The sequence below is a fragment of the Aricia agestis genome, chromosome 18 (genome assembly GCF_905147365.1).
Source record: "Aricia agestis chromosome 18, ilAriAges1.1, whole genome shotgun sequence".
Taxonomy (NCBI): Eukaryota; Metazoa; Arthropoda; class Insecta; order Lepidoptera; family Lycaenidae; genus Aricia; species Aricia agestis.
The window spans coordinates 1,321,533-1,333,609 of NC_056423.1; the positions used below are offsets into that span (position 1 = coordinate 1,321,533).

The window sequence follows — 12,077 nt, forward strand, 5'->3', positions numbered from 1 at the left end:
TGCGTGCACAAATTACTGATACCTAAATTGAAATCCGTAAACTCGTCCCAGTGGGACGAGAGTTTGTAGGCCGAATAAGCTACTGCGCTCATCGCCTAGAAATTGTAAAAGTAAGTAATTGGAATTTACTTTTGACCAAATTCTTAAGTTTAGGTACTTTGCGTTAATTTATTTAAATATAATATGAATTTACAGTTATAAAATCATGACTATACACATTTTGCATGCATTAATTTTAGAAACATTTTACAACATTGACCACGCGCCAAAACTGCATCATCTCTGTAAATTGTTGTAGCAAATATAAGTCAAATTATATAACTACGAATAATAAATGATGTATTTCTAGATTTATTTACATCTACTTAATAATCCATCTATCCACTCTAAATATTTTCCATGAAAGGAGTATCAACTACTACTAATCTTTCATACTCTTTTTTGTCTTGAAATACTTTTGAAAATACTTTTCTCTCTGTTAAGTGCCAAAAGCACAAAGATTTATATTCCGTCTCACCACTTAATTATCTATTTTGTTTCATCTGCGAGCATTAGCGAACATAAATCATGCCAGACACGCCTCGCACCGATACAGAGATATACAGCCGTGTACGGTGTCATCTAAATACTTCGGTATTTTTATTTAAGTGCAAAAAATACATTCTATGGATGCCGGGGTTCGAATCCCTCCGACGGAACAAAAATGTCTGTTACACAATATATATATACTTACCTAATACTAATTGCTGACCCGGCAAACGTTGTCAGAGTGTAAATGAAAACTGATAAAACCCGAGAATAGTCTCAGGCCTAACAAATGTACTATACAAAATTTTATTAAAATCGGTTGAGCCGTTTTGGAGGAGTTCGCGAACAAACACATAATATATTAGATTAAATATGATGTGTGACATGTCATACAAGTCTTAAATATATTGTATAGTATATTATATACGTTATACAAGTATTAAATATATTTCCGTTGTCTGGTACCCGTAACACAAGTCCTTCAGGTACTTAGCACGGGGTCAGACTGACGTGGTGTGAAGCGTCAATAAAAGTATTATTTTTTGCCTATGAATCAAGTTCACTAGTTTATCAGCTCATTTTACGAAAAACTTTTGAAGTATCTATATTCATATTTATAATTTCCAAGTGAGAAGTGTTTCTAAACAATATAAATCTGCTATTGTTTCTGAAACAAAGGCTCTGAATCGCGGCGTGAAGCGAACTGAAGCCTGAACCGTGCGCCATTTATCACTCTTATTATTGTGGACTGTATGATTTTTGTTGATATTTATATCTATATATGTTTGAGCTTTGATGACTTTAAATTAAATCACTTTTAACTCTTCACTTCGATTTATTATATTAAAATTAAACTTTGTGCACTGTACCAAGGCAAAGGGCGGACTACTCAATATTTATACTCGTTACACCCGTAATCTGACCTATCGGAGCAATTTATATCCGTCCGATAAGAATGGTGTTCTCTGACCAAGTTCCGTCAGAGTTTCTGGAGTCGTAGTTGCCGTATGAGTCCTATGCCCAATTACTATTCTATCACAACGCTACGTCGCAACGTCGACCGGCCTATTTATACGTCTAAGCTTCACTCCCGCCATGCGCTAGCGCAGAGGGAGAAAACCCCGCCCACTTATCCCGGTGCGGGGATATACGCAGAAGCCCCCGCCTTATTTCTATCTCGCGGAGATACCATTTCAGCATATACCTATCTCTTTCCTACCCATTACTATGGCACTGTGCACTACACAATACAAATTGCACACACAATAATTATTCAATACATATGCAATACAACAATTTCAATACCATGATATTATGTTCTTAATCTACGTAACATAATATCATGACTCACAGATCAGAGTCTTAGATTAATATACATTATACAAATTAAATCTAATTCAGATGTGTACTAATTAATCATCTACTAATACACATTATTCGTATTTCTTGCCCTCTGATTCCAAACGTATGAATTACACAATACGTGGCAAGAAATACTCATAGCAACAACTATCGCGGAAATTAATACACAAGAATACATAACGTTTTATTATACTCAAAACTTATAGCTAGATACTACAACACATTTTACCACATTCGTATCTAACCCCAAAGGTGTCCCATATTACATACGATAGCCTAGTCTTTATTTATTTGTACTCTACACATATTCCAATACACATAATCAAATAAATAAATCTACCGTAGACAATAAACTAAGCATCTGCTAGCTTTCTAAAATTCTATTCTCACGCTAGTTTCTCAGATATTGCCGAACGTCTGTTCCTAAATATCCTTTATATTTTATTGTTATGACAAAGACAATGCTTTATTACTTTTTAAGAGAAACAGCTTTACTCGTTACTAATTTTTAAGGAACACAATAACGTATTTTAACTAACGAACCTAATACAGTCAAAGGGACCGAACATGTGGCGATTTCACTTTAACAATATCTTAGAAATACACTACTTAACTTTCTAAAATATGTTCGCCACCCTTGCCATCGTTGTGTCCACAACATTTCTCCCCCCGGCGCAGCTTGCGTAGCCTCTCCTCCCCGTAGCACCAGCTTCCTTCCAGGCCCCCGGAACATCCTCGTCCGTGTTTGGACGACAGCAGGCCGTACTTCTCCATCTGGTCCCGGTGCTCGGTGATATCCTTCGGACCGGGTGTTGCGTGGCGGTGACGTGCTAACTTTTCTGACGTCACCACGCTGGATTGGTCGCTCGTTCTTTCGCGCCTCGCGTCGGGGTACCAACTTAGCCGTAAACCTTTTCAACTTGCGCCGCTTGAAATAATATCCGGCGAACGCAGGATCGGCACTTATCTTCCTCTTTGTGCTTTTCTGTTGGAAAGTCGCTTTATAGCGCTGAGGGAGTTTCTTTTCATCTTGACGCCATGGGAGTCCAGCTTCCGATCGCTCCTGGGTCGGTCTAATAGTCCTTGTGACTATCTCCAGGGCTCGCTGGTCTTCTTTCTTCACCCGTGGTCGGTCGCTAACGTCCGATGCCTTCATCTCAGAATTTTTCTCTTGTAGTAATTCTTCGTCTTCGATTGGGCTCGTTCTTTCGATAACGTGCAGGACCTTGTCATTTTCAGGTGCATCTTGGGATTCCTGTGCCCTCTGTTGCAGCTCAGCATGCTGAGAGCTATGATGCGGACGGACACACACTTCGAGTCCGCAAGGTTCTGCTTTGCGCCTTAGCCTTTGTATGTTTCCAGCCTGTAACACATTATACGTCTGTGTTGTGTCACCATACGAGGCCTGAGGGGGTAGCCAATCTGTTATCGAACTGGTAAACGTTGGCGGGTCACTATGAATAGACTGAGGTTGCGCCGTTCGTCCGATAACATCGTCCAGTTGCTCGATATCTGATTCATTTCGAGCAGCGACTGGCTCTGCTAACTGCTGCACTTGCTGATTTTCTTGGCTTCCTTTCTCCCCCCGTGAGGCGACCGAGTTTGTTTCGGCGACCCGTAGTCGATCTTCTTTCGTGGCCGCGTCCTCAAGCATTTTTTTCTGCTTACGTAGAATGCCTGCCATTTCTTTTTCCAAACGCATCTTTACACGTTCTTCTTCAATATCCAACTGTTCCATTTCAATTTTCAATTGTTCCATTTCAATGGCCAGCTCCTTTTTCCTGATAGCTGCCATTTCTTCAGCGGCTTTCAGTCTTGCTAGCTGTATTCTCGTTCTGACGCTAGCCGCTGAACTGTATGAGGCCACTGACTGCGTCGGTGACCGTAGACGGCGCTCCGCCTCACTCCTGCTCACTGTCGCAGGTACTGGGCTTTTTTCTATGCCGGGGCGTAGACGCTCGTATTCTGCTCTACTGGCACCCGGCTGCAGGTACTCACATTCCGACCTGCTCGTTCTTGTGTCTTGACACTCATCTTCACCCGCTGCATTTCCCTGGCTGCGTGTAACCACCATCCTGCTACGTGAGTCGATAATCGGCACGCTTTTTAGTTGCGATTCACCGACGCGTCGTTCACGCACTCGACGTCACGTAGTGCAACCGTTCGTTGTTGCGGTGACTATTCCATTACACGCCTCCTCGCTTGTTCGCGACGCGGATGAAGTTTTGCGGAGTCAGCACACAGACGTTGCGTGGACTCAACGGCAAAACGAATAGACGTTGTCGTTCGAGGGATTCAACGTTACAACGCTAGACGTCCGTTTCTTCAAACCTCTTCGACTTGGTAAACTGGCACTGACAAGTACTTCGTTCTTCGTATTCTTGCGACGAAAACTTGCTGATTATTTATCGTTCTTGAATGGCTGGTTTTCTTCCTGGTTAACCAGCAGCTCGTTCTTCTTCATCCGGCTCGAAGGACCAGACAATATTGTGGACTGTATGATTTTTGTTGATATTTATATCTATATATGTTTGAGCTTTGATGACTTTAAATTAAATCACTTTTAACTCTTCACTTCGATTTATTATATTAAAATTAAACTTTGTGCACTGTACCAAGGCAAAGGGCGGACTACTCAATATTTATACTCGTTACACCCGTAATCTGACCTATCGGAGCAATTTATATCCGTCCGATAAGAATGGTGTTCTCTGACCAAGTTCCGTCAGAGTTTCTGGAGTCGTAGTTGCCGTATGAGTCCTATGCCCAATTACTATTCTATCACAACGCTACGTCGCAACGTCGACCGGCCTATTTATACGTCTAAGCTTCACTCCCGCCATGCGCTAGCGCAGAGGGAGAAAACCCCGCCCACTTATCCCGGTGCGGGGATATACGCAGAAGCCCCCGCCTTATTTCTATCTCGCGGAGATACCATTTCAGCATATACCTATCTCTTTCCTACCCATTACTATGGCACTGTGCACTACACAATACAAATTGCACACACAATAATTATTCAATACATATGCAATACAACAATTTCAATACCATGATATTATGTTCTTAATCTACGTAACATAATATCATGACTCACAGATCAGAGTCTTAGATTAATATACATTATACAAATTAAATCTAATTCAGATGTGTACTAATTAATCATCTACTAATACACATTATTCGTATTTCTTGCCCTCTGATTCCAAACGTATGAATTACACAATACGTGGCAAGAAATACTCATAGCAACAACTATCGCGGAAATTAATACACAAGAATACATAACGTTTTATTATACTCAAAACTTATAGCTAGATACTACAACACATTTTACCACATTCGTATCTAACCCCAAAGGTGTCCCATATTACATACGATAGCCTAGTCTTTATTTATTTGTACTCTACACATATTCCAATACACATAATCAAATAAATAAATCTACCGTAGACAATAAACTAAGCATCTGCTAGCTTTCTAAAATTCTATTCTCACGCTAGTTTCTCAGATATTGCCGAACGTCTGTTCCTAAATATCCTTTATATTTTATTGTTATGACAAAGACAATGCTTTATTACTTTTTAAGAGAAACAGCTTTACTCGTTACTAATTTTTAAGGAACACAATAACGTATTTTAACTAACGAACCTAATACAGTCAAAGGGACCGAACATGTGGCGATTTCACTTTAACAATATCTTAGAAATACACTACTTAACTTTCTAAAATATGTTCGCCACCCTTGCCATCGTTGTGTCCACAACACTTATTGTATTGAAAATTAAGATAAAACTGCTATCGTTAGTATAAGTTTTGAGGATTACAAGTGTTTCAGTATACTTATACGATAAAATATTTGCAAACTAAGTTGACTAGCTAAAAGCCGAGCTTAGTGAGGGCTCGCGTCGTCACACCTTGACTGACTGATGATAACACATCTGCATATAAATAAAAATTACTGAGTTAAAGCACAAATTATACGTGGGAAAGTCATGCTTCGGCACGAATGGGCCGGCTCAACCGGAGAAATACCACGTTCTCACAGAAAACTGGCGTGAAACAGCGTTTGCGCTGTGTTTCGCCGAGTGAGTGAGTTTACCGGAGGCCCAATCCTACACCTTCCCTACCCTCCCCTATTCCCTTCCCTTCCCTTCCCATCCCTACCCTTCCCTATTACCCTATTCCCTCTTAAAAGACCGGCAACGCACCTGCAGCTCTTCTGATGCTGCGGGTGTCCATGGGCGACGGAAGTTGCTTTCCATCAGGTGACCCGTTTACTCGTTTGCCCCCTTATTTCATAAAAAAAACACTGCACAGGTTTACGTATCAAAAGTTCGCAAACAATTCACTCTTTTCATAACGTTCCGTAGACGTTTGTAGCGATGTGTAGTGCTACTTATTAGTGATGTACATTCGGAGGTAGAGACGTATTAAAACACCAATGGTCGGAATAGGAATGTGTATTTGTTTACATTACAGAGCTGGGCTATATTTAGAATACAATACTTAAGGTTAGTGCGTGCGAGCGGGACGGACGACAAGTACCAGTGCGTCTCTGTCTGTCTGTTGATAAGGAGGACATCGTAGTCGGTAGAGTAGCAATAGGCAGCTACACGTTTATTTGCTTACAAACTATGTCCGTTCGGTTTGGTCCCTATTCCTGTCAACACATTTAACCCTTAAATTCTATACAGTCTTCCATTGTCGGTGCGAGTCTAAATCACCCCATAGCCGTAGGAATAAACTAGTTGAGCGTAGGCGTTCCGTGCAAAATTAACAATCGCCGGCCGTAGTGTATGTGATAGTGAGGATAAAATACAAGACGTAGTGTACAAGCTGAAGCGATTTTTGTTCTTCTTTAGCAGTTACAGCTTATCTACTTGTTACGTACTCAAATATCCATATGACGCCTACAACTACGTTGCTCCAGAATTCGTTTATCGTGCGGGAATCGTACATTTTTTTGGGATAAAAAGTATCCTATGTCCGTTCCCGGGACTTAGCAAAATCGGTTTAGTGGTTTGGACGCGAAGAGGTCACAAAAAGACCGACATACTTTCGTATTTATAATATTAGTATGGAAGTATGGATAACTAAATCTGCAATGAACAGACGAAGGATATTATTACGTACCATTTTGAATTATATTCTTTTGATCCGTCATTTGAAGGTAAGGAATCTCCAATTTATATCAGAAGCCATTTTTTTCTGAGATTTTGGAGGCTAGCCAGAATCTTGACGGACTTATTCAATCTTATTATAATTTGAATAGTTGAATACCTCATATCTTGAATATAAATTATTCTAGCTATGAGGATATGGGATATTTTTTATCCCCTTGGACCACACACGGTCTATTGTACCAGCCTAGCGTCGACGGGTTTTGGTACAGTGAATATTTTTTTAAAGTTTTCCACCTTTGAAATGCGCTCCTATGCGCAAGAATTGGGATGGTGAAATTTTATGTTTTAGCTATCGTTAGCAGAACTCGATAAACATTAATCCCTCAATTTTTAACATTTTTTTACCATTTGAATCTTCATTTAATTGAAAAATTTTACCAATATGGTTCAATATTTCTCAAATTTTAATTTTACATGAATGATGTTAAGTGTTAAGTAATCGAGAATGTGCTAAACATTTAATTTTTCTGCTAAATATTGAATTCTTTGTAAACAAGTCCTTCAGGCACTTAGCAAGGGGCCAGACTGACGTGGTGTGAAGCGTCCATAGATATTATTATTATCATTAAAAAAACATAAGCTATCATTACAATCATTATATTATGCAACAAAAATCAGGAAAATGTTGTGATGGGCCCAATATTTGTACATCAATAGACTTTGATATCGTATGTTTGTCTGTTTGTGCAACAATAAAGGTGGGCTTGAAAAGAAACTTCTAAGTGAATACAAACATCCAGCACAAACATATTTGTATCGAACTCAAACTAAATAAGCAGTAGCGCACATTATCGGCAAAGTTGGCAATGATACACAGATAAATATTATACATATTGTAGTACAACAACTACTTTAGTGTAGCGTTTATTTCTTTTCTTATTAGTGTTAAAAATCTAGTAAATATTCATCCTACGAGAACACTGTATTGTGCTAACCATATTTGGTGTCAATTATAAAAAAAGTGCAAGTTCTTCTCGCTGGGTTAGTTCTCGAACCGGTGGTAAGCCTCATTGTAGACTCGACGTGAAAAAAGTGTACCTTGATACCCATTTTGAATAAAATATTTTTTATATTGTTTTATTTCACGTTTAACTGCCTACCACCATTTCCAATGTGGCCAAAATCTGTAGTTTTTGCGCGAAAAAGTTTATTAGTGTGATGATGTTTAAGGCAATTCAGTTCTTAGTGTAACAAGAATCTACGAGCAAGCGAACAATGCAAGAAAATTTGTTCGCTGGCTTTCCTTTTTGCGATTATATTTTGACTAAAGCATCTATAGTGTACGCTACCCTTTATAAAAGCTACAGCATTCATATGGGAGTTTGAAAAGATCATAACCAAATAGATAGCAAATAAGGTAACGTAAATGTATACATCAGGAATACAATCCACGAAATACCAATTGTAGGTATACATTCCATTAGTATATCTTGCATTAGATATTGATGATCCGGTGTTACAGAACTTGGCTTTGAACTCGGTAGTCCTGGGTTCACATTTCATTCTGTAAAAAATGAAGATTAGTTAGAAGTAAGGACAATGGAGGTGGATCGCCTGATCGTCTGACCAGAAATCCATGTGCCCATTATCATGAAAAAATTTGGTTCTACCTCTGATCTCTTCAATTTCGCATCAGTCGTACCCATCCATCCTATTGAGTTACGAGGGCAAAAGAGCTTTGTGTATTGCTTGCACATTCAGGCATTATAAAATAACCTGTTTCAATATAAGTTGGTTTAAATGTAACACTGTTTTATTTTAAGTAAATTATTGTAATTTTCTCTTCGTATTTAATAAATAAAAAACCGTGGTACAAGAAAACACTACGATAAATATTATAATGTATTTCAATTACTTACATACTTTATGTATTTTAACTTTCATTTTAACCTGGTTTATGTAACACTATTTTAGTTTAAGTTAATTATTGTAATTTTATTTTCGTATTTAATAGATACCCGTGGTACAAGAAAACACTACGATAAATATTATAATGTATTACAATATTATCATAGCTAAGTTTTGTTTGGGATTCAAACCTAATATTTTTAAATAACTTTCATTCATTCATTTCGAAAGGACCTTGCTCTGTAAAATTATAAAAGTAAATATAGATCATGTGTCTCTTATCCTGGCCAAATTAATTCAGTCATCCATCATCCGTCCCCAGAGTCCAGAAGTTCAGAAGTTAAATTGAGCTTCTGAACTTCGACCGACCGAACTTTAAATAATTTGATACAATCTAAGAGCTTTTGTCAATTTTCATATTCATTTGGAATCTTGCTTTTTGCTTTACATTCTTGAATAAACTTTTTAAGAGAAATTTCTTGAATGAATTTTGTAGAATATTTAAATAACTATTATCATATCGTCTACACAAAATACATTAGATTAATATTTTTGAAGATTTCAAAGATTTTATGTAGGTATACCGATTGTTGATATTTATTGTTAATGTTTGGCGATAAGATCATCTTGAACGAAACGCTTAGTGTAGCCATAATTGAAGACATAATATGTGCAAGAACACGTCGATAACATTTTTTGCTCAATTTTTTCCTTATAATTTGAACAAACCTTGTAACTTAGCTACTTCTTCACCTGGCTAATCTGGCTACAGGCTTCACATAAAATGCAGTTTATTTTTATTTTAAATCATTTTTTCGGCCCTAAAACCTCAATTTATGCATTTTTTTACTGATAGTTGTCGTATCCTTCCACTCACGTCTTCAATTACGTGTTTTACGAAAGAATCAGACTGTCAATAAATATTCCTATTCTTTCGTAATAGGCATGATGACTATTTTTTTTTCTTATCGGTAATTGAAAGACACTTAAAAAATAGAAACATCGTTGAAAGAATGACTCTGATAGCTTAAAAATTCACCAAGATATGACAATTCAAATATCTCATAAAAAAGACCTGCCCGAAACGCTCCATACAAAGTGCTACGAAAGTATGACGTCAGTCTTTCGTAGTTTGTACGCATCGGGAGACAACTTTGTTCGACAATTATATTAAATATTGCGTTTATGAAAGCGGTTTCATAACAAAAGTTGCTTTTAATTGCATAAGTTATCGAATTGTATACAAATATTATGAAATTTAATTGAAAAAAAATTTAGACTTGAATATCCAACTTTGAAGGCGCATAACAAAAAAAATACAAATGCTAGCGAGCTGAAATTTTGGGAACACTTATTTTTTACCGTGATTTCTTTATTTTATTCACAAAATTCGCAAATCTTTGACCTTGTCATCATCCCTAATGCAAGTAATACAAAAATCTAACTCTAGAAGTGATGCACCTATGTCAACATAATTTGTCGATTTTAAAAACTAAAAGGAACACAACACTGCGCTCACAAATAAAAATCTCGGACGTAGGGCTAAGCTAAAGTGGGATTGGGCTGGCCACGTTAGCCGTATGCATCCCGACCGCTGGGCAAAGATATTGACAGAGTGGGTACCTGATATGGAAGACGCGACCGTGGCCGGCCTAGGAAAAGATGGTGCAATGAGCTGGAGGCGTACCAGGCGCCAGCCGGGCTGGCCAACGGTGGTGCTGGAGCGAGACAAGTGGAAGACCCTGGGGGAGGCCTTTGTCCAGCAGTGGGGCTATAGGCTAGAAAAAAACAAACTAAAACCTGGCAAAGATATTGACATAGTGGGTACCTGATATGGAAGACGCGACCGTGGCCGGCCTAGGAAAAGATGGTGCAATGAGCTGGAGGCGTACCAGGCGCCAGCCGGGCTGGCCAACGGTGGCGCTGGAGCGAGACAAGTGGAAGACCCTGAGGGAGGCCTTTGTCCAGCAGTAAACTAAAACCTGAATATAAATTCATACATTTTCATACACCAATTTGGAAAGTACGTTATAAATCGGCAAGCAATAACTATACGTGTCGGGCGGACATTCATAACGAAATTAGTGTACATTAAATCTAGCTGCTGTACCCATAAATTAATATTCAGTTTCAAATAATGCCAACAGACAATAACTTGGAATCGTAAAGAAACGGAGGAGGCATAATATTCATATTCAAGTTTCATATTCAACCAAACAACTCGCCAAATATTCGAGCATCCACCGTGGAACATGTTAATCACTAAAAAAAATATACACTATACCAGGGCTTCCCAAACTTATTTGTACTGTGACGCCCTTGGGACTTCGCCATTTCTTTACGACGCCCCTCAACCCAGCTCCCAAAAATACTTTCTAATTTTAGAACCAGCCTACATAGGTTTAAGGTTATCACATACTTAAACACTTTTTGGATATTTATATTTTTATTAGCAAATAATGACCAAATCAAAACATAAGCATAAAAAATTAAAAGATATATTTATGTATGAAAGATATTAAAGCCAGCAAGGCTGGCTAGTGTGAAAGGTGTTTTTTTCTTTTTTTCATTTATTCACATAATGTAGTTTTTAAAGGTGTTATCTTATGTCTAGTTTGTGCTTACATGATACCATTAAAATGGTGTGTGAAACTTAATATTTTAAGCGCTGCGCTTGCTATTCTGAGCATAACTTCTGAAACCGGGGATAGACTGCCCAGGAATCCCGGGATGTATGATTGACATAATGCGCGCGGCGCTCACTCGATTTGGTTGTGTTGACATGCGACGCCCCGGGGCATCGCGACGCACAGTTTGGGAAGCCCTGCACTATACAGTATACAGGGCGTAACAAATCCAAGTCAGGCCTGTCCCACTCGCGCGTTTAGGTATCGAACTGTAAGTACCCCTTTAAAGGGGCAGATCACAAGGGACTCACAAGCGAGCGGTGACGCGCGCGCAAGATTTTTTCGTCGCATATATCTACGTACTGATTTAACCGCTGTGACAGAATCGTTATTAATCTGATAAATATGAACAATTGAAAAAAGTCAAAGAAATATTTCAATAAAGTAATTTAAGACTTTAAAATACAAAAAAAGATTTTAAAAAATACACAAACATAGCAAATAAACCAATTTGTTACAAACAAAC

The 12,077-nt window shown here is 38.3% G+C and overlaps 1 long non-coding RNA gene across 1 annotated transcript; it reads left to right on the plus strand.

Moving 5' to 3' along the window:
- The first annotated feature begins 958 nt into the window (after positions 1-958).
- On the plus strand, positions 959-7,630 carry LOC121735951. The gene is made up of 2 exons (XR_006036946.1): positions 959-1,013; positions 7,582-7,630. It is a non-coding gene; the product is annotated as an uncharacterized LOC121735951 (long non-coding RNA).
- Positions 7,631-12,077: the final 4,447 nt, after the last annotated feature.